Here is a 27,278-nt window from a genome sequence, read left to right on the forward strand (position 1 = left end):
CTGCCCCATAATATGCATTTTAACCCCCTAAATGCCAGAATGGGATATAGGGGTATAAGGCATTTCTGGAGGCAGAGTGGCACATAGGGGGTCGAAAGGCATACCATGGGGCACAGTGGCATATAGAGGGTTAAAAGGCATATCATGGGCCACAGTGCCATATTGGAGTGGCAAGCCTGGGGGCAGATGTGCGTAACTGGGGGACAGGTTGGAAAATACAAGAAATAAAAACAAAAAAAATATTTTTCTCAATCATAGCTTTTATTAAAAAAAATAGTTTACATGAATTAACATTTACTGGTAAAACTTTTTTCCTTTGGGGTCGTCTTATATTCGGCTTTTTCTTTTTTTCCTAAGTTAATATTCAGATTTTGGGGGGTCGTCTTATAATCGAGCAAATACGGTACATAAAACAATTATTAAAAAAGAAAAAACATATAATGCAGTATTTTTCCAGGTTCCAGGGTACAAACTGAAACTCACTTTTCCACATATTTTGTGGGCAATACAAAAATGTATAACTAGTAGGTAGAAACTTAAGAACAGGACAGATTACTTACTAGGCCACTTCTGCTTGGTCTGCCACCTACGGATGATGCCACCGAGCTTACAGAACTGATGGAAGAGCTGCTAGGGCTATGTGTCAGTGCCGACACACCCATTGCCATCCTCTTGCTTTTCTTGGCCTTGGCAGGACTTGTTGATGGGAACCCAATACGGATCACCTTGTGAATAGGAGCAAAAAGGCCAAATTTTGGTGGACATTGAAAGTACCTGGAAAATGTAAAAGTAAAGTCATCATTGCTATACATTCACTTGCAGAGTGAGAATAGGTTTACCAAGCAAGAGCTGGGAAAACATTATAGCTACCATTGCATTCACCATTACAGTTACTTCATTTTAAAGGGGAAGTTTTGGATGGCTTTGCCTCTCAACCACCACCACTTTGGCAATTCTATGATATGGTGTAGTTTGGGCTAGAAAAAACAACATACCAATGGCTAATATGCAGCTGCCTTGAAAACAGCCACAATAGCTACCGAAGTTCCATACAATGCTAGCTAATAGTAGTCAATACTCTTTGGCTTTATTAAGATGCTTTTTACATTTGAGCATACTGCCAAGCAGAGCCGCTCCACACGTAGAAGGCTCATAAGGTCTGTGGATATAGAATCCTAGATTCTGGAAGGATGGTTCCCTCAGGAGATGACTGATAACTTGTAAGGAACTCTACAAATTAGGCATGCGGCATCTCAAGCTGAGCTGAGACTGTAACAACCTGACAGTATTGCATTTTCAATTAACTCTGCAATACTCTCACCATATTATCCACTATAAAATATTGTCTAGACCAGTGATAATGAACCTATGACACACGTGTCAGTGCTGACACGCGTAGCCATTTGGGGTGACACGCGCAGGATTTCATGCGATTCATCCTCGGCTCCTGCACGGCCGCCGAGGATGAAAGAATCTGTGCTGGAGGAACGGGGGGGGGGCGCCACGTGCAGTAGCGTACCTAGCGGGGGGCGGTCCGCACCGGGTGCCGCTTATCAGGGGGGTGCCAACTTGCCGGCACCCGGCACCCCTCCAGAGACGGACAGTAATGAGGAGCAGGCTCGCAAGGGAGCGGTATCGGAGGTCTTTAACAGACCTCCGGCTCCCTTGAGTGATTTTAAGCCGGTTCAAGGATCTCCCTTGAACCCGGCTTAAAATCACTCAAGGGAGCCGGAGGTCTGTTAAAGACCTCCGATACCGCTCCCTTGCGATCCGCGCGGCAACAGCTGTTGTGCGCCGGGGTTTGTTGTCAGATCCCGGCGCACAACACTGAAGCCGCGCCCACCGCTGTCCGTGCCCTCTGAACCCCGTGCCCTCGGAAGAAGACAGAAGAACTGAAGAAGAAGAGGAGCGAAGAGCAGGAAAAGGAGCTGTAAGGAGAAAAGAGGAAAGGTAGGAAAGCATACAGTGAGAGTGGATCGGTGTATGTGTGTGGATTGGTGTATGTGTGTGGATTGGTGTATGTGTGTGGATTGGTGTATGTGTGTGGATTGGTATGTGTGTGGATTGGTATGTGTGTGGATTGGTATGTGTGTGGATTGGGGTATCTGTGTGGATTGGGGTATGTGTGTGGATTGGTGTGTGTGTGGATTGGTGTATGTGTGTGGATTGGTGTATGTGTGTGGATTGGTGTATGTGTGTGGATTGGTATGTGGGGATTGGTATGTGTGTGGATTAGTATATGTGTGTGGATTGGTATATATGTGTGGATTGGTATGCGTGTGGATTGGTATATACGTGTGGATTGGTATATACGTGTGGATTGGTAAGTGTGTGAGAGTGATGGGTGTTATGCTGTACCATTTCCAATGTATTTTTCATTATATAATTATGCTCTAAAGTACATCATAACTCCCATCACTCTATACTGTTCCATACAGTGGCAGAGCTGGGAGATAGTTTAACCCCTTCGTGACAATTGCCGGTCCGGGCACGTCACTGAAAATCGTGACGATTATGACAATTGACGTGCCAGGACCGGCACGTCTTTAAACGGGTGAAAAAATCGATCCGTGATCGATTTTTTTCACTCAAACGGTGTTGCTCTAATGCCTCGACATCGAGGCATTGAGCAACACCAAAAAAAACATTCCCGCCCCCCCCCCGATCGCTCCTAGGAGCAAAAAAAAAACATGTTTGAAAGACTGCACGTCTTTCAAACATGGCGGCACCCGCCGCCGAAAAACGGGTTTAGGAAGCGATCGCGAGTCGCTTCCTTTGCTTAGCTGGTGTTGCTAAGATGCCTCAGTATCGAGGCATCTTTGCAACACCTGTTTAGCAAAGGAAGCGACTCGCGATCGCTTCCTAAATGCTCAACTTACCTTCCCTGTGCCGGTGTCTTCGAAACACACGCGGTGTTTCAAGATGGCGGCGCCCATCAAGCCGGGGGGCGGAGCCTGATGACATCATCGGGGGGGTGTTGCTGGATGTCATGGACATAAGAGTGATCATGATTTGATAAATCAAAGGCAATGTTTTCTAAACATTGCCTTTGATCAGTATTGGATCTGCCCCCCTCCTTCACTTGCTTCTAGTGAGGGAGAGAGACAGATCGGTGTGTTCTGGTATTTCAGGTATTCCCTAATAAAAATATATATATATTGATCCAAAGGCTCTTATAAGAGCCACCCATATAATATTAACCCCTTCATTGCCATTGATCACTGCATAAACAGTGATCTTGCATAGTGGCAATTGTTTTTGGGGTTTTTTTTTTTTTTACATTTTTTTTAACTTTTTTTTAGGTTTTTTTACTTTTTTTTAGGTTTTTTTTTTTTTTTTTATTATAGCCATTAACCCTTTCCTTCCCCACTATTTTTGCTGCAATTCTTACCATGCAGCGGTATACGGCTGAGGAGGCGTATGCCTTTTTGGCCACAGATTCTGAGGCCACTGATACAGCGTCAGATTTTGACGTTGGTCAGTTCACAGATACATCTAGTGATGTATCTGTGGCTGTTAGGACGCCTGCCACACGTAGTCGTGGCAGTGCACCAGACGCATGGGTAGCGCCTAATAGGTACAAGCCAGCTATCCCTCCTTTTTCTGGAATTCCTGGCATCAATATTGATGTTACAGGATTCACTCCACTGCAATTTGTGCAGGTTTTTTTGGGAGACGATGTCTTGGGAGACATTGTCACACAAACAAACATTTATGCCCAGCAGCACCGTGCTGCTAGCCCTAATTCTTTTTGGGCAAAACAGCCATGGACTCCCATTGACGTGCCAGAATTTCTTAAATTCTGGGCACTCACAATGTTAATGGGCATTATAAAAAAGCCCTCCATCCGCTCCTACTGGAGCACCAGCCCCATCTTTAGTACCCCCATTTTTGCCCAAACTATAACTAGGCAAAGGTATGAAATGATTCTTCGTTTCATGCATTTTAGCGACAACAGCCTGTGCCCCCCTAAGGAGGACCCCCAGTTTGATAGGCTGTACAAAATCCGCCCCCTGATTACCCATCTCGCTGCCAGGTTTCCAGAGGTTTATACACCTGGAAAGAATATCTGCGTGGATGAATCCCTAATGAAATATAAAGGAAGGTTGGGATTCAAGCAGTATATTCCTTCCAAGCGCTCCAGGTATGGAGTGAAGGTGTATAAGCTCTGCGAGAGCGAGACAGGATATACTCATGCCTTCCGGGTATACGAGGGTAAGGATAGCTACCTTGACCCTCCAGGTTGCCCAGATCATCTGGGCACCAGTGCCAAGATTGTTTGGGACCTAATATTCCCCCTTATGAACAAAGGCTACCACTTGTATGTAGATAACTTCTATACAAGCGTCCCTTTGTTCAAGCTGCTGTATTGTTTCGATACGGTAGCTTGCGGTTCTATAAAAAAGAACCGCTTGGGTTTCCCACAACGCCTGGTACGAACCCGGCTAGGAAAGGGGGAGACCTCAGCTCTACGCCAAGAGGAGCTTTTGGCATTGAAGTTCAAGGACAGAAAAGAGGTGTGCATGCTGAGCACCATCCACGATGAAAGAACCGTGGAGGTTTCTGTCCGTGGCAGAGCTGGGGTCACTAGAAAGCCAGTGTGCATCAGGGCCTATAACAAGCACATGGGTGGAGTTGATCTGTCAGATCAACTCCTACAGCCCTACCTCATTATGAGGAAGACAAAGGCCTGGTACAAGAAGGTTGCAATTTATCTAATGCAAATTGCAACCTATAACGCTTTTTTGCTGCACAAAAAAGCAGACACTGGGCTGAAGCTGTCTTTTTTGCAGTTTCAGCTCGAAGTAATTTCAGGTATCTTGTACCGTGATGCACCTGGTCCCCAAGCAGTGATGGGAACCAACAGAATTGGGGCTACCCATTTTATTTTTAAAATCCCCCCTACAGCAAAGAAGCAGAATCCCCAAAAGAGATGCAGGGTATGCTACAGCAGGGGGCAAAGAAAGGACACCACATTTTACTGTCCAGATTGCCCTGGAAAACCTGCACTCTGTGTCGGTGACTGCTTCAAGCTGTATCACACAGTTTCCCATTTTTAATTTTTTTTTTGTTCCTGCTCCATTTTTGTATTTTTTTTTTTATTTTTTGTTACATTTACTGTTTTTTAGCTTTTATTTGCTCCACCATTTTTAAGCGTTTTTATTTGCACTGTCAAGTGAACCCTGTGTCCATTCCGTGGCATGAGGGACCACTTAAGGTGCTAGATCAAATCCCTTCTTGGAGATAGGCCAGGCTTTCTTGTAACCTGTCCCTACTGATAGTTGGGTACAAGCATTTTTCTTTACCCAGATGTAAAATTCCTACTGAACTTGAATTGCTCATGTTCCAAATGTGGCCCTTTTGCCCCCAAACAATCTGACAAACCCATGCATGTGGGGTATCAATGTACTCAGGAGATGTTGCTGGACACATATCGGGGTGTTGTGTGACAGCAACATATACCAGGAGCTGTAATTTCACACCTGAAGTACAAAGTATGTGGAAAAAAAACACCAAAAACAATTACTATCCCAAACTTTGACAAGGGTTGGTGGTAGGATTAGTGCATGGAAAGGGTTAAACTATCAGCATCTAAAATACCCTGGGGTGTCTAGTTTTCAAAAATATATGGTTTGGTGGGGTAAATTTAATTTGCTGGCTTCAAAGATGCCCCAAATACCACGTAGAGACAGAATTACCAGATTCAGAGAAAAATGGTTTTGAATTAGCAAAACGCTACTTGTACTTATTGCCCCATAACGTGTAGAAGAAAGCAAAAAAACATAAAAACATTGGGTATTTCTAAACTCGGGACAAATAGTAGAATCTATTTAGCAGGTTTTTTCAGTAGTTTTTTATGATGAATAAAAGATTTTTCAAATAAAAGTGAGAAAATGTGGTTTTTTTTCAATTTTTCGTCATATTTTATTATTTTTATTATAGGAAATTACATCATATGAAAAAAATTTGGTGTCTGAAGAAAGCCCTTCTTGTCCTGAAAAAAACAATATATAACTTGTGTGGGTTTAGTAAATGGGTTAAGAGAAAATTACAGCTAAACACAAACACCGCAGAAACGATAAAACAGCCATTGTCACAAAGGGTACAAAAAGTAAAATCAGCCTTTGTCACGAAGGGGTTAAACTATAAATTGCGCAAAATTATGTTTTTTTGTCGAAGTGACACACCACGCGAGTTATGCTCGATTTTTTGCCGATTTTTGACACACCACGCCAAAAAGGTTGCCCATCACTGGTCTAGACAGTAAGCACGCTACAAAACTATTCCATCAAATTATACACAACTGCTGTCATGGAGGCATACTATAACCAAAACTAACCAAGTCCCAGAGTCCTATATGAAATAGCAATGTCTATTTGAAGGCTATAACTCCCATCATCTTTAAAGTTAAATATATAGTAAGCATAAGTGTACTCCATGTTTACACTTCATTCCCTTTGGATATTTGCCAACAACTGATGACATCTTCAGTCAAGTAAAAAAGATCAAACATCATAAATGCTTTAATTCTTATATAATAGTGAGTTGTGTGTTCTCTGGTATCCTCCTTTGAGCTTTTAGTTGAATTTTCATTATATATTAACAAAACTAGTGATGACTCAGAATAGAGGATGACTACTCATAATAGAGCATGTGATCTGCCAGTGGGAAGTATTTTAAATACATTTAGTACCTTAGTCCCTTATATATACGGTATGTTTATGGAAAATAAAGTTCCAGTGAGTACAGGCTGTATATCAAAGACTGCCAAAAGACATAAACAAGCTGTTTTAGGATACCCACCCATTACAACATATGCAGTGTTTCTCCACGAAGGAATCTTTTCCACTTAAAGCAAATAGTATTATTCTGTCACCATGTAATGTCCATCTGCATGGAAAATGTCACGCCACTGAATACAAAATTACCCATGAACTTCTTTGTGTTGGGCTTCTCTGATGTTAAAACACGCATCTCGACCATCAGCGTAATATTTTTTTCTCAAAGTACCGTATTTGCTCGATTATAAGACGACCCTGATTATAAGACGACCCCCCAAAATCTGAATATTAACTTAGGAAAAAAAGAAAAAGCCTGAATATAAGACGACCCTAAAGGAAAAAAGTTTTACCAGGAAATGTTAATTCATGTAAACTATTTTTTTTAATAAAAGCTATGATTGAGAAAAATATTTTTTTTTTGTTTTTATTTCTTGTATTTTCCAACCTGTCCCCCAGTTACGCACATCTGCCCCCAGGCTTGCCACACCAATATGGCACTGTGGCCCATGATATGCCTTTTAACCCTCTATATGCCACTGTGCCCCATGGTATGCCTTTTGACCCCCTATGTGCCACCCTGCCTCCAGAAATGCCTTATACCCCTATATCCCATTCTGGCATTTAGGGGGTTAAAATGCATATTATGGGGCAGAGTGGCATATAGGGAGGTATAAGGCATTCCAGGAGGCAGAGTGGCATTAAGGGAGTTAAAAGGCATTATATAGAGCACTCTGCCTCCAGAAATGCCTTATACCCCTATATGCCACTCTGGCATTTAGGGGATTAAAAGGCATATTATGGGGCAGAGTGGCATATAGGGAGGTATAAGGCATTTCAGGAGGCAGAGTGCACTATTAAATGCCCCCTTAACGCCACTCTGCCTCCTGAAATGCCTTATACCTCCCTATATGCCACTCTGCCCCATAATATGCCTTTTAACCCCCTAAGTGCCAGAGTGGCATATAGGGGTGTAAAGCATTCCAGAAATGCCCTACACACACACACACACACACACACACACACACACTTACCGGTGCTTCCAATTTCCTGCTGTATTGCCGGGCCAGCGGGTTGACGTCTCATTCCGCGGCAGCCGGAAGGAGGTGGAGTTGGCAGCGGGGGTTTGTATGCGTCCGTCGCAAATACCTTCCCCGGCTGTCAGAGATCAGGAACTCTTGAACTCTGATCTCTGACAGTCGGGGAAGGTATTTGCGACGGACGCATACAAACCCCCGCTGCCAACTTCACCTCCGGAAGCACCGGTAAGTGTGTGTGTGTGGGGGGGCGACGACAGGAGGATCCAGGTCCCCTGCAGCGGTGCGGGGGATCTGGATCTTAGTCTCCTAATCAGACCTCTATTTGAGGTCTGATTAGAAGACGACCCCGATTATAAGACGAGGGGTATTTTTCAGAGCATTTGCTCTGAAAAAAACCTCGTCTTATAATCGAGCAAATACGGTACATCTCGTCTGTATTGGCTGTTTCCCAAATGCAATGAGAAGCCTGTCCAAAAGGTTTTGGAGTGTGTCTGTGGGAATTTGTGTCCATTTAATCAAAAGAGCATTTAGCATTGATGTTGGACAAGAAGTCCTGGCTCACAATCGGTGTTCAAATTCACCCCAAAGATGTTCAATGGGGTTAATTGACTAAGTTTGTGAATCCATGAAAGGGACACAGTGATGCTGGAACAAGAAAAGGCCATCCCCAAACTGGCGCCACAAAGTTGAAAGCATACAATTGTCTTAAATGTCTTTGTATGGTATAGCATGAACATTACCCTTAACTGGGTCTAGGAAATTCATTTTGCGCTACTCTATTCTGCTACACTACAGGTCATTATCAGACTAAGTGCAATCATGTCTGGCAGCGCAACCTCCTACAATAACCTCTTCTTCTTCTTCATCAGGGCAATTTCTCTTTTACGTGTAACCAAAAAACACTTCTAACTACAATTTCAGCCTGAAAAGGCAGCTTTATCAATATAGTTCCATAATAACTCAGAATGGGGAAGAAAGGGGATTTAACTGACTTTGAACGTGGCATGGTTGTTGGTGCCAGACGGGCTGGTCTGGGTATTTCAGAAACTCCTGATCTACTGGGATTTACAAGCACAACCATCTCTAGTGTTCACAGAGAATGGTCCAGAAAAGAGAAAATATCCAGTGAGCAGCAGTTGTGTGGACGAGAATGCCTTGTTGATGTCAGAGGTCAGAGGAGAATGGGCAGACAGGTTCGAGATGACAGAAAGGCAACAGTAACTCAAATAACCACTCGTTACAACCAAGGTATGCAGAATACCATCTCTGAATGCACAACACGTCGAACCTTGAAGCAGATGAGCCACAGCAGCAGAAGACCACACCAGGTGTCATTCCTGTCGGCTAAGAACAGGAAACTGAGGCTACAATTCACACAGGCTCACCAAAATTGGACAATGGAAGAGTGGAAGAACGTTGCCTGGTCTGATGAGTCTCGATTCCAGCTGCGACATTCAGATGGCAGGGTCAAATTTTTGATGTAAAAAACATGAAAGCTTTGGCCCAACCCACTCAATTAAAGTCTCTTTTGATATACAGCCTGGTATTTACTTCGGTTGTTGCACTTAACCGCTTAAGGGAGAAGACAGCCTGACCTATTTTTTTTTTAATTCAAAGGATGTTTATTTACTTTTCCTCTGTATTGTTCCCTGGTATATTCATTCCTTATTACTTAGATATGTTCCTGGCTTGGATTTGTACTTCTTCTTAATTAAGCCAACGCATTTATGCAAGTAGATTTTTAAAATCTAGACCCATTTTGCAGTGTATGCTTGCTTAACAATTATAAATGCATTAATAGAAATTATATTATGTTTAGTTTTTGACCAGACAACATACCTGTGCAAACAAGTGTACGTGTGATATGTGAAAAACCTGGTGAGAATGATTTACTATGTTCCCGGCATACCTGGTTCCTGCCACTGCACCGTCGTTCTTGCCCAAAGGCTCATCTAACTCAACTCCACACCATTCACCCTTTGCAAAATCCGTCTCTCCCACGTAGCGAACCACTCCGGTCTTTGTACCACCAACCTGCAAGCCATGATTAAGGGAAATTAACAGCTTTAATGCCATTGAATATTAAATAAAATTGGCATTATAATAATGAGAGAGTTGGATAAATCAGACACAAAACACATATAGAAAGTAGCTAATTCAAGTCAAACGTGTTCTTAAAATTGAAACTAAGATGTTCATTAAAATATCTTGTACGCAGCCATTTAGTTTAATATTAATAACACACAGTAAACTTTAGCAAAAGCAGTGTGTAGTAGTATGTAGAGAATCATGTTGGTTTTATTTGTCATTTTATTGTACACGACAAAAGGAAATATACTGAAACTTTTTAGAATACAACAAAGTCAATTCTTGTGTATAAAACACACATTACAGTCAGTCACAAAAAACCCTTAAAAAAGGTATCAAATTGTGAATTTAAACTTCCAACCAGGTGCCTTTCTGTGTCAAATGTGATTTACTAAACAATGATGTATGATGCAAAGCGCTAAACAATTTGTTTTTTCATTTACACATACAGTGCATGTTCCAAACACTTTCAAATAATTATTTCCAAATAATCACGTGGATTATTGACTCAGACCTTGTAATGAGTTACATATTCATGCTTACCCCTTACCAACTTTCATCAGTCTTGTGGACCTGTACATCCACCTTGCCAGTTACATTGTCAATGTATAGCTTAACTATATATCTTTTCCACTAAAGCCAAAGAGGGACACTTTCGATTTAGCGGGTATGGTCTGAAGCATGGCTGTTGGCTTGGGTCCAAAAGAGGGACATTTGGGATATGTATATATGAAGGAAACACTGAAGGAGCTTAAACAATACATTTCCGTTCCTTTTGCTAATTATAGTAAGAAGGTTGGAGAAAAATTGTAATTACCTACTCAGAATTTTAGATAAACTTTAAGATTTTGGTTGACTCTTAGGTAGAACTACAAATACTTTAGCAGGCTGGAGACAAAGGCATTATAATTGCTGTCTGTACTATTATCACACCAACACAAAAGCACAGTAACGTCTTGCAGAGATTATGCGCACAGATTGACAGTCTCGGCTTTGTACAGTTTCAAAGTTAAGAAGTGACAGAATCTGCTAACAGTTTAATTCTCAATACCTTTTTGATGTGGCTAATGAGACCATAGTGTTAGGATGATTTGCTCTCAGCTAAGAGTAAGAGGATACCGCATTAAAATTAAATAAATGTGGATGCCTTGCCGCACATTGTTCAGCTGGATCGTTTAAAAAAGGACTGTCCTTACAGCTAAGAGGAAACAAAGACAATGTGCTTGCAACACATGCTGAAACTGCTAATTCATTGTATTTCTATCATTAAAATGAGTGCATAAAGGTAATAATGTTTAATCCGTTCAGTGTAAGTCTAGATCATTTCCCATTTTCTCATGATATTATTGACATGGCTTCAGAGTATGGCTTCTGGTGCCAGTGTGTCCCCAAGTCTTATTTTATATATTGACATAAATGCCACGTTCAGGGCCAGACTGGGGATGACCTAGCGGCCTTGGCACTTTAGGGCACACGTTTTTCTACTAAGACCGAGAGCAGCCCCACGTATCCATCCATTGACCACACACCACAGGACCAGGTATGCTGCTGGGGCAGTACCATAGTTAAGAATCCAGTCCTACCAGCCACAGGCCCAGGTACAGCAACATTTCCACATTCACTTATTATTTCCCACTCCTAATGTATTATCACACAAATAGAGCTATAATTTGTTAAAGAATACAGCAGACTGAAAAGACCCCCTCCCTCCAAAGGACTAGTTATAAGCTGTTCAATGTTTGAAAAAAATACCCCCTTACATTCAAAATGACCAAAGAAAGACACTTGCTTTAGGGGTATGGATAGAGGGAAAAGGAGCAAATCTTTACTAATGCTATTTATGTGACTGTGACCTACTGACTAATATAAACACTGGATTTGATTTATAATTTAGTTTGTGAACACATTTCTTTACACGTTGTAACTTTAAGGGTTGTAGAACAATGTGATACACTCATATCCATCAAATATTCTGAGCTCCTAGGAAAGAGAGACATCAAGGATAGGATGAGAGACAAAGGGATTTGTGAGCCAAATAGTAACTGTGAACCTAAAAAAGAACACTAAGAATTTGGCCTATATTAGCTATAGGCTAATAACGGCAAACCAGCACATATTACGCTTTAAATGTGCTTTATGAATGATTACTGGTACTATTATTACCAGAAAAGTCAAATCTGGTCATCCAAAGAGCAGATAGAAAGGTATCATGATATTTTGTATGCGTTTTATTCAAGTAAAACAATCCCAATCTGAGGCATATCATTTATTGTTTGCATTTTGTACCACATAGGCACAATTTGAGATAACCATTATATTTTTTAATGTAAAATAAATATAATGGTAGTTAAAGTGAGGGGCAATGGTGCTACAGTAGATACACCAATATCTCGGTTCAAAAGATAAGTGAAACAAAAGACTCTTAAGGCTTACCCAGGCCCATTTAAAGAGACCTGACCGAACACCCTATATCCATAGAGGTTTTAAGAAATATCTTGTATATATGTTACCTAGATGCTAACTTATGAATACCCATGACCGGTCTTTGGCCTCTTGCCTTTGTGGGTGCCTGTGAGTACCTAAAATCTTCTGTCTTTAAAATATTGTTCTCACTTTGGATTATGTGCACATAAACTTTCAAACTCTGTAACAATCCCTAAATCATCATAAGGACCACCTTGCAAAGGTCAATGGACCAAAATTTAAGAATGACTACAGTACAACATTATTAGAATATCAGTAGCAGAATCGACTCTTCAAGCCTATGCTTTTGAATAAAATACAGGTTAAATGTACATTACTCCAGGAGTCTGAGGTCAATGTGTCATTGTTTAAATCATATGCAAAATATCTCATTTCAATAAAAGCCTCCCAGATACTTATTCATAATATTCCTCAATGAAATCATATTGACACTATGGAACATATATTCATTCCACTAAATGACATATTTCTGGAAATCTTGACTCACCAAAACACGATCTCCAATCCGTAAATCTTTGTCACCTTTTTTAACTGACCCACTGTCTGAAAGATTTGATCCCTATTCATTTCCTGTTTTTATAGTGTTGTTTAGCACACTTTCTCGGAGTGGAACGATGCGTGTAGTTAGAGGTGGGGTGGCAGTTCCAGAATGCAGGGACAAGTTTTGTGTAGTCAATGATTCCACAGAATGAGAATCACTTCCTGCACCATCTGCCACAGGCTGGCGAGTCAACTTGGATGGACGAGTAAAAATCCCCTGTAATGGTTGACATTCAAAATAGCGAACTCCACCAACCGATCCATCATTCTTTCCTACTGGGTCATCCAGAACAACTCCTGCCCACTGTCCTGGGGCAAATTGGGTTTCTCCCAAGTATTGTACCACTCCAGACTTTACTCCATTGACCCATACACGTTCACCAACCACAAAGTCTCCCAAGAACTCATCTCCAACCTCAGTGATCTTTGAACTTGATTTTTCTGCACCAACTGAAGAGGTAGATCCCTGTTTATGCAATGGAGAACCTGTGTGCAACAAGCAAGGCAATATTAACAAACAAACAAACATTTATAGGCATGCTTATCAATCCTGTAGCCTTTATGTGGAAGTTACAATTATCCTGTGATAATTGGGGTTTAAGTTAAACTATGGTGCCAGACAGGTTTTTTAGAAATCAGAAGGATACATTGATTAAGATTAAGGAAATAGTTTAATGTCTCATATATCTCCATTCACAGCTTTTTACTATCTAATGCATGTTTTACCTATAAATAAACAAATAAAAATAATTTGTCTTGTAAAAACACTGCAGCAAACTGCCCATAACTCCATCAGTTTTTACCACCACCTTTGGCTGTGCACTGGTAAGTAAGAGATGTGTTTGGTCAAATGCATCTTATGCAAGCCACAGAGGTAGAGTTCAGAAAAAGAGAGCAAATGTATAGGGGCAGCTCTAATGAATCACTCCATGTATTTGCAAGGGGTAAGAAAAACACATTAATTTAAAGTGGACACTCAGTTGTCATATGTATTAAATTGCATATGATATTTGCCATGTCCTTGTAAAGGGACACTCCAGCCATCATATGCACTTTAGACTTTTGTGGTGTTCTTCTTGCCCTCTAGCTCCACTATATAACCAAATGTATGTGGACTGTTGGATACACAAGTGACCCTACAGGGCCCATATGTCATTGCCAGTGTTTGATTACTCCTTTATGACTTTAGGAGTTAGTGTTGTGTCCTGTAAAACATGAACACACTACCACAAGGATTTAATAGGACATCCTGAGCTTTTGCATTCTATGACAGCCTAGCTCCTTCCCAGAATAAGTGTTTAGGTGGTGTGAATGCTGGCGCCTGCATTAGACACTCTGCACACTCTGCACAGACCCTGCTGGGGTCTCTGGTAACCCACTGACAGCTGATCACACATACTGTTATCAGGAATGCAGAACCGAGTTTCTGCATCACTGTGTTCTAGAGTGAGATTTTAGTGAGTTGGGGACAAACGGAGTCTCTCAGCCTTTTAGATAAAATCAAGCGAATACCTGTGAGAATGGGAACATGTGGTCCTCTCGCCTTATGGCTGAGGGGGCGATGATTTGATATATAGAATGCACGTGTGATGGAAAACCGGGTTGCCAGGTTGCGCTTTTTCTTCCAGGGTCCCAGTAGAACTTTGTTGCTACTCACTGCTGTAGCAAAGTGATATAGTTTTTTTAGGGAGTAGTTTATCCTACATAAATCCAGTTGATGCTTGGCATTATGCTATGGGGAAGGGTGACCAGTGAAACCAGTGAGTGCCCACTCAGTCCATGTTATTCTAAAGGGGTCAGTATAGGCTTGATTGTGTTTATTAAAAAAAACAATACATAGAGCTAAAACACTTTATTGTAGCTCAAGGGCAAACATCAACAGCCATACCAAGTATATGTGTCAGGCCTCATCCAGGCTGCAGTGCTGTATGTCTTTAGTTTCCCTAGTCCTTGCTACAGTTCTCTCTTTGCCGTAATCCATTCCTGGATTTTCCTATGCTCTGTCCTGTACTTCTGATTCCTTGATTCCAGTCTTGCTCTTTGCTTTAGCTCTGTTCCCTTTATAAGGTGTACCCCACCCACGTGTTCTGTTTGTCTCAGTCATCAGTCTAAAGGTTTAGATTCAATGTTTGGTTTCAGTTTATTAGTGATTCAGTAAGCAGGGTTTAGCGTTAGGACCCACCCTCATTGGAGTACGTTGGCGTAGTGGTGGGCTAAGCATACTATGGCCATAAGATGTGACAGATTTTCCAATAGTTGTCATACAGTCCTAGGCTAGTTCCTGTATTTATGTGTGTCAGTCTGTTATGTAACGTGTATCCCCTGTAGAGGGGTGTCCTGTCCTGTATCCCCAGTAGAAGGGTGTCCTGTTCATGTCAGATCTTGAGTATTCCTTGTCTTGTTCCCTGTGGTACCCTGTATTATGTATATCTTGTCTGGTTATGTTTCTTGCTTGGTCTCGCTGTCCCTTGCTTCTTTCTCTGTTCCCCTTGCTTGCTATGTTTCTCCTGTACTCTGCTTAGCTTTCCATACTCCCAGCCTGCAGGTGCCTGCAGGATATCTCCAAATTCTGGTTAACATCAGATGCTATATCAGGACGCTGGTATGTGGCTGTAAAACCCTAGATGCCCACTCGGGCATCAGGCCCTGTCCTACTCCGCTACTGCGCAATAACTCCTGCACTCCATCTTTGGGCACTCTGGGTCATTACACTCGTCTGTATGGACCCAGTTTGTGACAATATGCAGACATAACATGTGTAGTGTCAGTAATACTAAAAACTGTACACCATGAAAGTACTCTACTATGTTGCAGCACGGCACCAACAATCATTTATACATTCATGTGAAATAATATTAGAAAGAAGCAATAGCTGTCATGACAAAACATGTAAACAGTCACAGGGGCACAAAAATGTTGGTATTATGGTAGGAATGGTACCTGTGGAAAAGGAAGTAGGGATAGGAAAAGAAATATCACAAATATCCAAAGGATTGAGGGGATCAGATGAAATGTGGTGTGGGGGTTAGTCCTCCTCTCCATAGGCGTCGCTACAGGGGGGAGGCAGTGGGGCAATTGCCCCCCCTAGATTATTCATTTCCCCCCTTTTGCCCCCCCACCAAATTTGAGTAGAGAAGAATAATGACACAATATGCAAGAGAAGAAAGTTGTTGCCCCAGCTATATTCACATAGTGAAAAAAAAAAGAAATGGCATTAGCTATGATAACGTTGATGGATTTTACAGCATGCTGGTCTTTCACTGATTTCCAGTCAAGCAGTGACAGGCATGGCTTTACCATATTATACAATGTATCTGGGGAGGAAAACTTTCGGTAATTGTCTAACAATATCTTTTTCATCCAGGAAACAAATAATGCACTGGGTGCAAATTAGTGAAAAGGTGTACCTAGTCAATGTGTGTGTGACATATTGTAATCCTACAAGAAAAGCACAAAATATTGCAAATACCTAGAGGTTAAAGAGCCATTTCAGACTTCTTTTTGGATCTTGATACATTTTCCCTTATTGTGACAGAACCCCTACATTGGAAAACCCAAAAAGAGAAAATATAGCAGTTCTTCACTGTAAAACATACTGTGACAGAATGACCTGTCATACAGGGGCCCAAGGTACTCAGAGATGGCTCCAGCCTGGCTGCCAAACAGGCAGGAACTCCATTGTGTAAACTAATCCTATTAACAGGATTGCTGCCAGGACGAGATTCAGTAGCTAAAGGGGATTAAAGGTTGGGTTGTCTACATGTACCTGTTTATCATTGTTAATTTATGTTAATTAAGTTCTGTGGCTATATGAGTCCATGTTTTACAACAATAAACTGTTCATTCCTGCTGTATTCAATTTAAGGTAGTTGTGTCTAGGGCTGCAACTAACGATTATATTAATAATCGATTAGTTGGGCGATTTATTTTTTCGATTAATTGGATAAAAAAATGCAATTTTTTTAAAATTTTAAATAATGTAATAAAAAACGTACAATTTACACTTTCATCTCTTTATCGCAATGGCCTCTCTCTATTCACCTTCTTATTTTACTGACATAATAATAAAAGAACCCAAACACAGTGTTTCTCAAACTAAGTTTTAATACAAAGTTATTAGTAAATATTAATTCATATGTGTTACTCACCTGTCCCCGGTTCCCACGCTGCCGCAACAGCCGCCGAGCAGGATAGGGAGACCCTCCTCCACCGCACGGCCACCTCCACAGCAGCCGCCACGAAGGAGAGGGAGACCCCCCTCCACCACACGGCCACCTCCGCAGCAGCCGCCACGAAGGAGAGGGAGAACCCCCCCACCACACGGCCACCTCCGCAGCAGCCGCCACGAAGGAGAGGGAGAACCCCCCCACCGCACGGCCACCTCCGCAGCAGCCGCCACAAAGGAGAAGGAGACCCCCCTCCACCGTACGGCCACCTCCGCAGCAGCAGCTGCCAGGAAGGAGAGGGAGACCCCCCTCCACCGCACGGTCACTTCTGCTGCCATCCTCTGAAGTGCCGCGCAGGAGAGGCAGACCTCCTCGTACACGGCGTCCTGCTTCTGGCGAACTCCCTAACTGCAGGGCTTTATGAAGGGAGACAACGCCACACTCAAAATGGTCGCGATTCACGGACACCGGAAGTGATGTCATGATGGGATGATGGGAGATTAGGACTTCCTCCGCGGTTCCCCATTTAAACCTCTCAGACCAGCTACACCTTGCCTTCTGATGGTCGTCTATGCCTTGTGCTAGTGCCCAGATAGCGTTTACCTTCCTGATTCCTGTGTTCGGCAACACGGACTGTTTGCTAAATTAGAGAAGTGCGTCTTCGAGACTCGTAAAGTGATGTTTTTGGGATACATTATCACGCCTGAGGGGTTCGACATGATGGACCCATCAAAGGTACAAGCAATCAAGGACTGGCCGCAGCCTGTGAGCCTCAAGGCTCTTCAACGTTTTCTTGGATTTGTCAACTATTATCGGCTTTTTCTTCGAAATTACTCCAAGATTGTTGCACCCTTAACAGACTTGACAAAGAAAGGTGCCAAAGTCGCAGAGTGGTCGCCTGAGGCGGTGTCAGCGTTTGCCCTTCTCAAGGATAGATTCACGTCGGCCCCGGTGCTACGGCATCCCAACCCCCACCTACCGTTCGTCCTGGAGGTGGATGCTTCTGAATCTGGGGTTGGAGCTGTACTCTCTCAACGAGCATCGTACAGTGGACCGGTGCACCCATGTGGGTGTCAGCCTGGCTCTGGAGGAGTGGCGTCACCTGCTGGAGGGAGCTTCTGTACTTGATTTTGACCGATCATAAGAACCTCCAGTACATGGAATCTGCTAAATGCCTCAATCTGCGTCAGGCCAGATGGGCTTTGTTCCTATCCCGATTTCCATTCGTGCTGACAAACCGTCCGGGTTCAAAGAACACCAAGGCAGATGCATTATCTCGCATGCACACACAACCGGAGGAGGAGAGTAGGGAACCTGAACCTATTATTCCTTCTGCCAAAGTCATCGATGCCATTCGATTATGTGGCTACACTCCCCTCCTGGATCGCATTTCCCGTTCTCAAGGACAAGCTCTGGCTTCCTTACCTCCAGGGAGACTATTTGTGTCTCCTAGTTTGCGTACTCCTGTACTACGTACGCTCCATGGCACCAGAACCTCGGGACATTCTGGAGTGGCGCGCACTAAGGATCTGATTTCTCTGACTTTTTGGTGGCCCCACTGCACCAAATCATGCACCAAATGCGCTGCCAACAAGTCCTGCCGCACACGTCCTGCTGGGCTTCTGCGGCCGCTTCCCTGTCCCTCGGTTCCTTGGACTCATGTGGCCATGGACTTTATCGTCGAGCTGCCTCCTTCTAAGGGTCATACCGTGATCCTTGTGGTGGTTGACCGCTTTTCTAAGATGGCTCACTTTATTCCGCTCAAGAAGCTTCCTAACGGTTCTACCTTGGCAGATGTTTTTATTCGGGACATTGTTCGACTCCCGCAGTCTCTCCCAGGGACATTACCAGTTTCACCTGTTCCAGATCTGGAGGAGAGACTCGCTTCCATCCGTGCCACCTGGGCTTCTGTTCACTCCGCTCTGGAACGTGCTGCTCAGCTCCAGCAAAGTCAGGCCAATAGGAAGCGGCCTCCCAATCCCTCGTATCAGCCTGGCGATAGGGTTTGGTTGTCTACACGGTTCCTGAGACTCCGGGTTCCTTCTATGAAACTGGCTCCGCGATTTATTGGGCCCTTTCCGGTTCTGCGTCGGATTAATCCGGTGGCGTACGAACTCTCGCTACCCAGAACACTTCGTATTCCTCGGGTATTTCACACCTCCTTGCTGAAACCTCTGGTCTGCAATCAGTTTACCCGAGGCGAACACTCTACAGCTGAGACTTCCAGGAGGGGTTTGGAGGGACGTACCCCCCAGGTCATTCTCGATTCCCGGCGGCAACAAGGCAGTCTGCAATACCTTGTACAGTGGAGAGGTCTCGGTCCCGAGGAGCGTTCCTGGGTACCAGCGGCACGGCTTTCGGTACCACGATTGATACGTGCGTTCCACGCAAGACATCCTTCTCGTCCTAGTGGTCGCCCTGAGGGCGTCCTTTTGAGGGGGGGTACTGTTACTCACCTGTCCCCGGTTCCCACGCTGCCGCAACAGACGCCGCGCAGGAGAGGGAGACCCCCCTCCACTGCACGGCCACCTCCACAGCAGCCGCCACGAAGGAGAGGGAGACCCCCCTCCACCGCACGGCCACCTCCGCAGCAGCCGCCAGGAAGGAGAGGGAGACCCCCCTCCACCGCACGGTCACTTCCGCTGTCATCCTCTGAAGTGGTGTCCTGCTTCCGCCCTCTAGTGGCGAACTCCCTAACTGCAGGGCTTTATGAAGGGAGGCTACGCCACACTCAAAATGGTTGAGATTCCCGGACACCGGAAGTGATGTCATGATGGGTTGATGGGAGATTCGGACTTCCTCCGCGGTTCCCCATTTAAACCTCTCAGACCAGCTACACCTTGCCTTCTGATGGTCATCTATGCCTTGTGCTAGTGCCCAGATAGCGTTTACCTTCCTGATTCCTGTGTTTGACCTCGGCTTGCCTGACTACGTTGTTTTACTGTATCCTGACCTCGGCTCGTTTATTGTTTATCCCCATCTCCTGAATCCTGACCTCGGCTCCGTTTATCGATTATCCTGCTCTCCGGAATCCAGACCTCGGCTCGTATGAACTGTTCTGTCCTGGAGTCCAACCTGACCACGGTGCCTCCTATTACTTGTACGTGACAATATGTTAACTATTTTTCATATTTAATAAAAACTATGACAAAAAAAGCCTTATTTATATTTTCTTTTATTTACCAAACTGCCCTCAGTTATGCACAACTGACCCCCAGCTTGCCACTCTGCCCCCATATATGCCTTATACCTCCTATGTGCCAGATTCCACTGTGCCCCCTGATATGCCACTGTGCCCCCGATATGCCTTATACTCGTTATATGCCAGTGATATGCAAATGAGCGCCCAATATGCCTTTTACCCCCAGATACGTCTTATGCCCCCCTGATATGCCTAATATTGATATGCCTTATATGTCTTATAACTTCCAATATGCCACTTGCCCCCATTTATGCCTTATACCTCCCTATATGCCACTGTGCACCCTGATATGCCACTCCGACCCCCATAAATGCCCTGCACCACCCTGAAATTCATTATACTCCCTGATTCACCACTCTGCCTCCCCCAGATATGCCACTCTGAAATTTATTATACCCCCCCATACACCACTCTACCTCCCCCTATACACCACTCTAACTCCCCCAGATATGCCATTCTGCCTCCCTGAAATTCATTACACCCCCATACACCACTCTGCTATCGTGAAATTCATAATACCACCCATACACCACTCTGCCTCCTCCCCCCTCCCATACACCACTCTGCCTCCTCCCCCTCCCATACACCACTCTGCCTCCTCCCCCCCTCTCATTCATCACTCTGCCTCCTCCCCCTCCCATACACCACTCTGCCTCCTCTCCCTCCCATATACCACTCTGCCTCCTCCCCCCTCCCATACACCACTCTGCCTTCTCCCCCTCTCATACTCCACTCTGCCTCCTCCCCCTCCCATAACCACTTTGTCTCCTCCCCTTCCCATACACCACTCTGGCTCCTCACCCTCCCATACACCACTTTGCCTCTTCCCCTCTCCTATACACCACTCTGCCTCCTCCCCCTCCCATACACCACTTTACCTCCTCCCCCCTCCCATACACCACTCTGCCTCCTCCCCCTCCCATACGCCACTCTGCCTCCTCCCCCTCCCATACGCCACTCTGCCCCCTCCCATACACCACTCTGCCTCCTGTCAGCAACGGAGGTTCACAAGACACCAGGGAGCCGGGTAGAGAGGCAGAGTGGTGTATGGGAGGGGGAGGAGCCAGAGTGGTGTATGGAAGCTTGGCTCCCATACACCCCTCTGACTCCTCCCCCCTCTTATACACCACTCTGCCTCTCTCCCGACTCCCTGGTGTTTTGTGAACCTCCGTTGCTGACAGGCACTTTCACTGCAGCCTCATAGAAGCCTCAGAGTAAGTGAAGGGCATTAACGGAGGCTGTCTGTGCGCATTGCGCAGACACCCACCAGCTCACAGAGAGGATGATCCTCTGCAGGAGACCTCAATTCTCTGTCAGCTGGTGGGAGTCTGCGTGATGTGCACAGACAGCCTCCGTTACTCACCTTCACTTACGCTGAGGCTTCTATGAAGCTGCAGTGAAAGTGCCTGTCTGCAACGGAGGTTCACAAAACACCAGGGAGTCGGGAGAGAGGCAGAGTGGTGTATGGGAGGGGGAAGGAGTCAGAGGGGTGTATGGAAGTGGAGGGGAGAGACGGAAGTTGTCTGTGCGTATCGCACGGACATCCACCGGCCGACAGTGAGGGGAATCCAGGTCTGGATTCTAGTGTTATAATCCGATCTCTGTTTAAGGTCGGATTATATTAGGAGAGGAGTTTTTCAGAGCATTTGCTCTTTTTATAATCGATAAAAATCGATTCGACTAATCGATAATGAAAATCGTTGTCAACGATTTTAATTATCGATTTTTATCGATTAGTTGTTTCAGCCCTAGTTGTGTCTACTTATTGGGTACATGTACATAGCAGGGTTCCAAGGTGTGCATGCTGACTGGTACTGGAAGTGATTTCGGGGACAACAGGAGGATACATGTGGGTGATCTTTGGGAGTTACTACAGCTCTCTTGGTGAACCCGTTACATTGGCGGCAGCGGCTTGAACCTCCTTGCAAACGTCCCAGCGGAGTACCATCGGGTATACCAGCAGCAAGCTAAAGATGGTTCCAGCACAACAGGACGTGTTGGTGCGCAGCAGAGTCATGAGTTACATAAATGCCTGGATGGAGGCTCTCAGAGTGGACCAGGGTGTCCGAGGAATAGTCCTTCCATCCTCCAAGGAATGGTACGTGCTTCAACTAGATTGGCGAATGCAGTACCTGGGAGAACAGCCCCAAGAGGACTTAGTGGCTGGGTTGGAGAAGTTGCTTCCACTTGAAATGACTGTGGATACCGGGCCCTGTATTGGCAGGCCGTGCAGTGGTGTCCAGAGCTGAAGGATGACTACATGCCAGAGGGCGATGACTTTGGTGGCCCAGGATTGAAAATGGAAACCTACAGGAGGACCGAGAATTTGGGAGCCCATCGAAATATCGGTACGAGGAGATCCGGGAGTTCAGGGAAGGGATTCTCGCAGATGTGCCCTGTTACCTGTCCGACTTGTGGGCTGATTTCGATTATTTGGTTTACCAGGAATGGAACCTGGAGCAGGCCTACCAAGAACTCTTTGACCGTGCTCAGCAGTGTGCCCCAGTGGATCCTGTGAGTATTGTGCCCCTACCAGAAGCACAAACAGCCGAGCAGAGCGCAATTGGCCCCTGCCCACTCCCTTCTCTCACCCCAGACACTTTGCCCTATTCCCCGCAATATGGCCCGGAAACTGACCGAAACCTCCCCTGCATGTCCCAGCCAGATCCCCCAGCTGAACTGCTGGCATCGAGGCAGAGCACTGCTGGCCTCTGCCCACCCCTTCCACTTGTTCCCAAGCCTGACCGCAGCAACCAAGGAGGATCTGGTCAGGCAGCCACAGAGTTGGTGGTGCCCCTGGATTTTACAAATGCAGCTGAAGTGCCGCTGGCCTCTGCCCGCTCCTCTCTGTGACCCCAGCTCCATTGGCTTTACCCCCGCAATGTTGCCCAGAGGCAGTGTTTTCTATGGATCCTGTATCCCCAGCAGAAGTGTTGGCAATGGGGGAGAGGCAGATCGACATCTCTCATCAGCAGATGGAGTATACAGGAGGGGATGCATGTGGCTTCCCTCCCCTCGCAGTGGATCATGCAAACATTTGTACCATGCAGGTGGATTGGACTACGGTTGCCACCTGCAGTCCCTAGAGGTGCCGGGCAGTCAGCCCAGAACCCCATATGGAAGGGACCCCAGCCTCTCTGTTTCCTCCCCAGCGGCTGAGAGAACTCCAGGGAGAAGGCACATTTGGCCCTTCTTCCCAGCGGCAGTTACGTTGTTTGGGAGAAGCAGAGTGCGGCTGGGTGAGTAATGCTCTTTTGTTAAATTGTTTTGGGGAGTACCAATTTGTGGCTGGCAGTGGTGGTTACAGACTGACTTCGGAGTCAAACCGTGTGGGGTCTTATCAGACGTCAGTCTCCCCCAGAAAAAAGGAGATATGTGATGGAGTGTGTGACGGAATGGTCCATCACTGGGGCCCCTGGAGAGGACTGAAAGCAGGCCTGCTACCCACAGATTATGGACCCTGCCTCCCTGCCATGGCGAGTGGGACTGTTGTCCTCGTCTGGGACCCAGACTCCCCAGTCATTGAGTGCACCCCGGTACGGGTTAGTGGGACAGGTGCCTTTTGCCAACCCCATGCATCCACAACTCTAGGAGCGACGGAGCTGTGCTCCCCGACTGAACTGGTTGCAGACCCGGTTGGGATCTGGCCCCAGTTCAGTCTTCTTTTTAAAAGGGAAGATGTGTGACAGAATGACCTGTCATACAGGGTCCCAAGGTACTCAGAGATGGCTCCAGCCTGGCTGCCAAAGAGGCAGGAACCCCATTGCATAAACTAATCCCATCAATAGGATTGCTGATTGGGGATTAAAGGTTGGGTTGAATACATGTATCTGTTAATTTATGTTAATGAAGTTCTGTGGCTATATGAGTCTATGTTTTACTACAATAAACTGTTCATTCCTGCTGTACTTAGTTCAAGGTAGTTGTCTCTACTTATTGGGTACACATAGCAGGGTTCCAAGGTGCGCATGCTGACTGGTGCTGGAAGTGATTCCGGGGACAACAGGAGGATACATGTGGGTGATCTCTGGGAGTTACTACAGCTCTCTTGGTGAACCTGTTACAGTTGGGTTGTCTACATGTACCTGTTTATCAATGTTAATTTATGTTAATGAAGTTCTGTGGCTATATAAATCCATGTTTTACAACAATAAACTGTTCATTCCTGCTGTACTCAATTCAAGGTAGTTGTGTCTACTTATTGGGTACACATAGCAGGGTTCCAAGGTGTGCATGCTGTTTGGTGCTGGAAGTGATTTCGGGGACAACAAGAGGATACATGTGGGTGATCTCTGGGAGTTACTACAGCTCTCTTGGTGAACCCGTTACACATACCTATTCAAAGGGTCACAGATGCAGGACTGCCACAGACAAGCCCCTCTAGAAGGAACCAAAGACTATATATACAGCATATGTAAAAAAAGAAAAATAGAATACCCTACCTTGAGGAGTGGATACCTTTTTCCCAGGATAGCTTGTTATTTTGTTCAGCGTGTTCTGGGATACAGTTCCCTTCTTTTCCTCCATTTTATTTAAAGGAAACATATGTACACATGGAGGGGAAGAGGTATACGCCAGCATCATTTACGTCAGGACTGAGGCAAGTTTAAGGACCTTTGATCTCTGGAGTAATTACACAGGAATCTGTAATCTGTATCACCTACATTTAGCAAGCTCCCTTTCCTCTGCGTTCAGCCTCTTGCAGTCTTCTTCTTTCTGTTCTATTTTCTCATTTTTTTTTACTTTTGTTCTATTCTTTGTTTTGCCCTATGTCTTCTTTGTACCACATTTACTGTCTTTTCCTCACCTTTTCTGCTATCTCATTTCTCCTTTTTTCACATATATTTACATACACAGTATCTACTGCATCCTCTACTTGTTTGTGGAGGACCCTCCTGTATGTTTCTTGTGGTCTGTAGCCCCCTCACTGTGCTGTGCTCCCTCATTGTGCTGCGTGCCCATTAATGACATTACTTCGTCAGACAGATAAGATGTATGGGCCCATCGGAACCCAGAGGGCTGGAGTAAATAATGCAGGACCCCTCAGAACGCCGGGGCCCTGGAGCCATCTTCACTCCATGTCCTCAGAGCAGAACAGGGTGACAGATTACACCAGGATGTTAAAACACTGATCAGATCAGGTTTAAATGAGCCTTAAATGGGCATGATTTGTGACCCAAGAGTTAAGGGCAAGTTAGCATAGATAATATAGAAAGTGTTGGCAGGTAAGAACCCCTCCAGTTGGTCCCTAAAAAACAATTTTAAAACTTGGAGGGGCTTGCTTATCTGTAGGGTATGTGGGATGCAGCACAAAAGGGAAATGACGCAGAGAAATGCAGAGGCTGGACGTGGAAAGTGCAAGCAGCAGCATTAGTACCACTGATACCCAAACCCTTGCAGCATCAGTGCTAGATCCACTGGAGCAGCAGCGATATGGGCAAAGGCCCTTCATTCTTTGGTAAGTACCACCTGTGACGGTTCCTAAAGTCACCCTACCCCTCCGCTATTGTTGCCCTGATTTCCAAAGTCCCCTCCGTTAATGTTATCCAGTGACATGAAACTCTTTAATGTGTTATTAATAGAAACGTATATTAATACCTTATTTTGTAAAAGTTTGCACAAGACACACTAAGGTCTGAGAGATAATCTAATAAAGATAATGTGTGTATCTCCCAGATTTGGTGGTGCTGGTGTCCTTTTGTATTGTTAATCCCTTTACTGCCTCTGTTGTCTCTGGGAGGCAGATTATGGGGGCGGTTTGTATCCCAGTATCTTGTTTTATGTTAATGTGTGTTTTGCTGGATATATCCGTCCGCCTGTGTCTAAAATAAATCAGTTATTCCTTTTGTTGTACCTAAAGACTTGTCTTGCCTGGTTATTTGGGTACTGATTAGCGATATGCCTTTACTTTGCTTGGGGATATTGCCTACGGATTGCGGGGAATTATTGTCCTGAAGGGAGAAGTCGCTCTTGGCGAGAGGGACAATCTGAGGTCCCTGGTCGGTCCGTCACACCACCTAACCATCCCAAAGCCAGACCAGCGCCCTAAAGTGGTGACCCTTTAATAAATTGGTATCAGAAAGCTGACTAGCCAAGCTCAGCTGCTGCTCATCTATCACCTTCCTTGTTCTGGAGGTAGGATTAATTATTTTACATTCTGAATCCTGGGGAAATTCTGTCCAGTACCAATGGCCTGCCTTTCTTTTGGAGAAATTCAGCATTCTGCTGGATGTATGTGTCACTATCTCTCCCTCGGTGTCGGGTGCTCGCGGGCAGAGGACCGTTCGCGAGCAGCCGTTACCGGGGGGTGACGGATGTCTCCCTTGATGCGGACGGTCAGGTCCCCAATCACCGGCATCTAGGTTTCAAGGCGGTGTCTGGGGACATGATGCCCGACGGAGGATTGATCCCCAGTATTCTGTACTTACCCGCTCCCGGTCCAGCGGCGTTCCTCCTGTCTGTATCAATGGGGGCGCGTCTGGACGGGTCCGGAGGCGGAGTTCTGGGCGACTGCTCAGAACTGCGTTGATGAGGTCCAGGGGGCGAAGCTTGTAAGGGCGCCAGATTTAAAAACCCAGGAAATGCTTTAGTCTGTACCCTGTTGTGGTCTATGTATTCAGAGTTATTGCTACTGCTCGTTACTTTAGTTTTTGACCTCTGCCTGCCTGACGATTCTTTGCCTAGCGCTTCTGTACCTTCTCCTGCTTATCCTGGTTACCAGTTTTTTGCCTTGTCTGATTACCCGCTCTGTTACCAACTTGGCTCGTCTGATTACCCGCTCTGTTACCGACCCGGCTATCCTGAGTACGTTACCTGAGTTAACCCCGGCTCTGTTACATTTGTCTTCTGGTTCCTGCTGTCGGGGCTCCTACACCTTGCACTCCAACTCGGCCCTTAATTTATCCACCTGCATCTGGCCTCCTCACTGTTGGAATCATCCCAGTCTCCACTCCCTGTCACTAAGGGTCTCCCTTGGTGT

General features: G+C 45.2%; 1 non-coding gene and 1 pseudogene across 1 annotated transcript; one reads left to right on the plus strand and one right to left on the minus strand.

Moving 5' to 3' along the window:
* Window positions 1-536: 536 nt before the first annotated feature.
* On the minus strand, window positions 537-17,580 carry LOC128473720 (CAP-Gly domain-containing linker protein 2-like; annotated as a pseudogene).
* LOC128476062 (small nucleolar RNA SNORA35) lies at window positions 5,165-5,294 on the plus strand. The gene has a single exon (XR_008347088.1). It is a non-coding gene; the product is annotated as a small nucleolar RNA SNORA35 (small nucleolar RNA).
* Window positions 17,581-27,278: the final 9,698 nt, after the last annotated feature.

Source organism: Spea bombifrons, chromosome 2 (genome assembly GCF_027358695.1).
Source record: "Spea bombifrons isolate aSpeBom1 chromosome 2, aSpeBom1.2.pri, whole genome shotgun sequence".
Taxonomy (NCBI): domain Eukaryota; kingdom Metazoa; phylum Chordata; class Amphibia; order Anura; family Pelobatidae; genus Spea; species Spea bombifrons.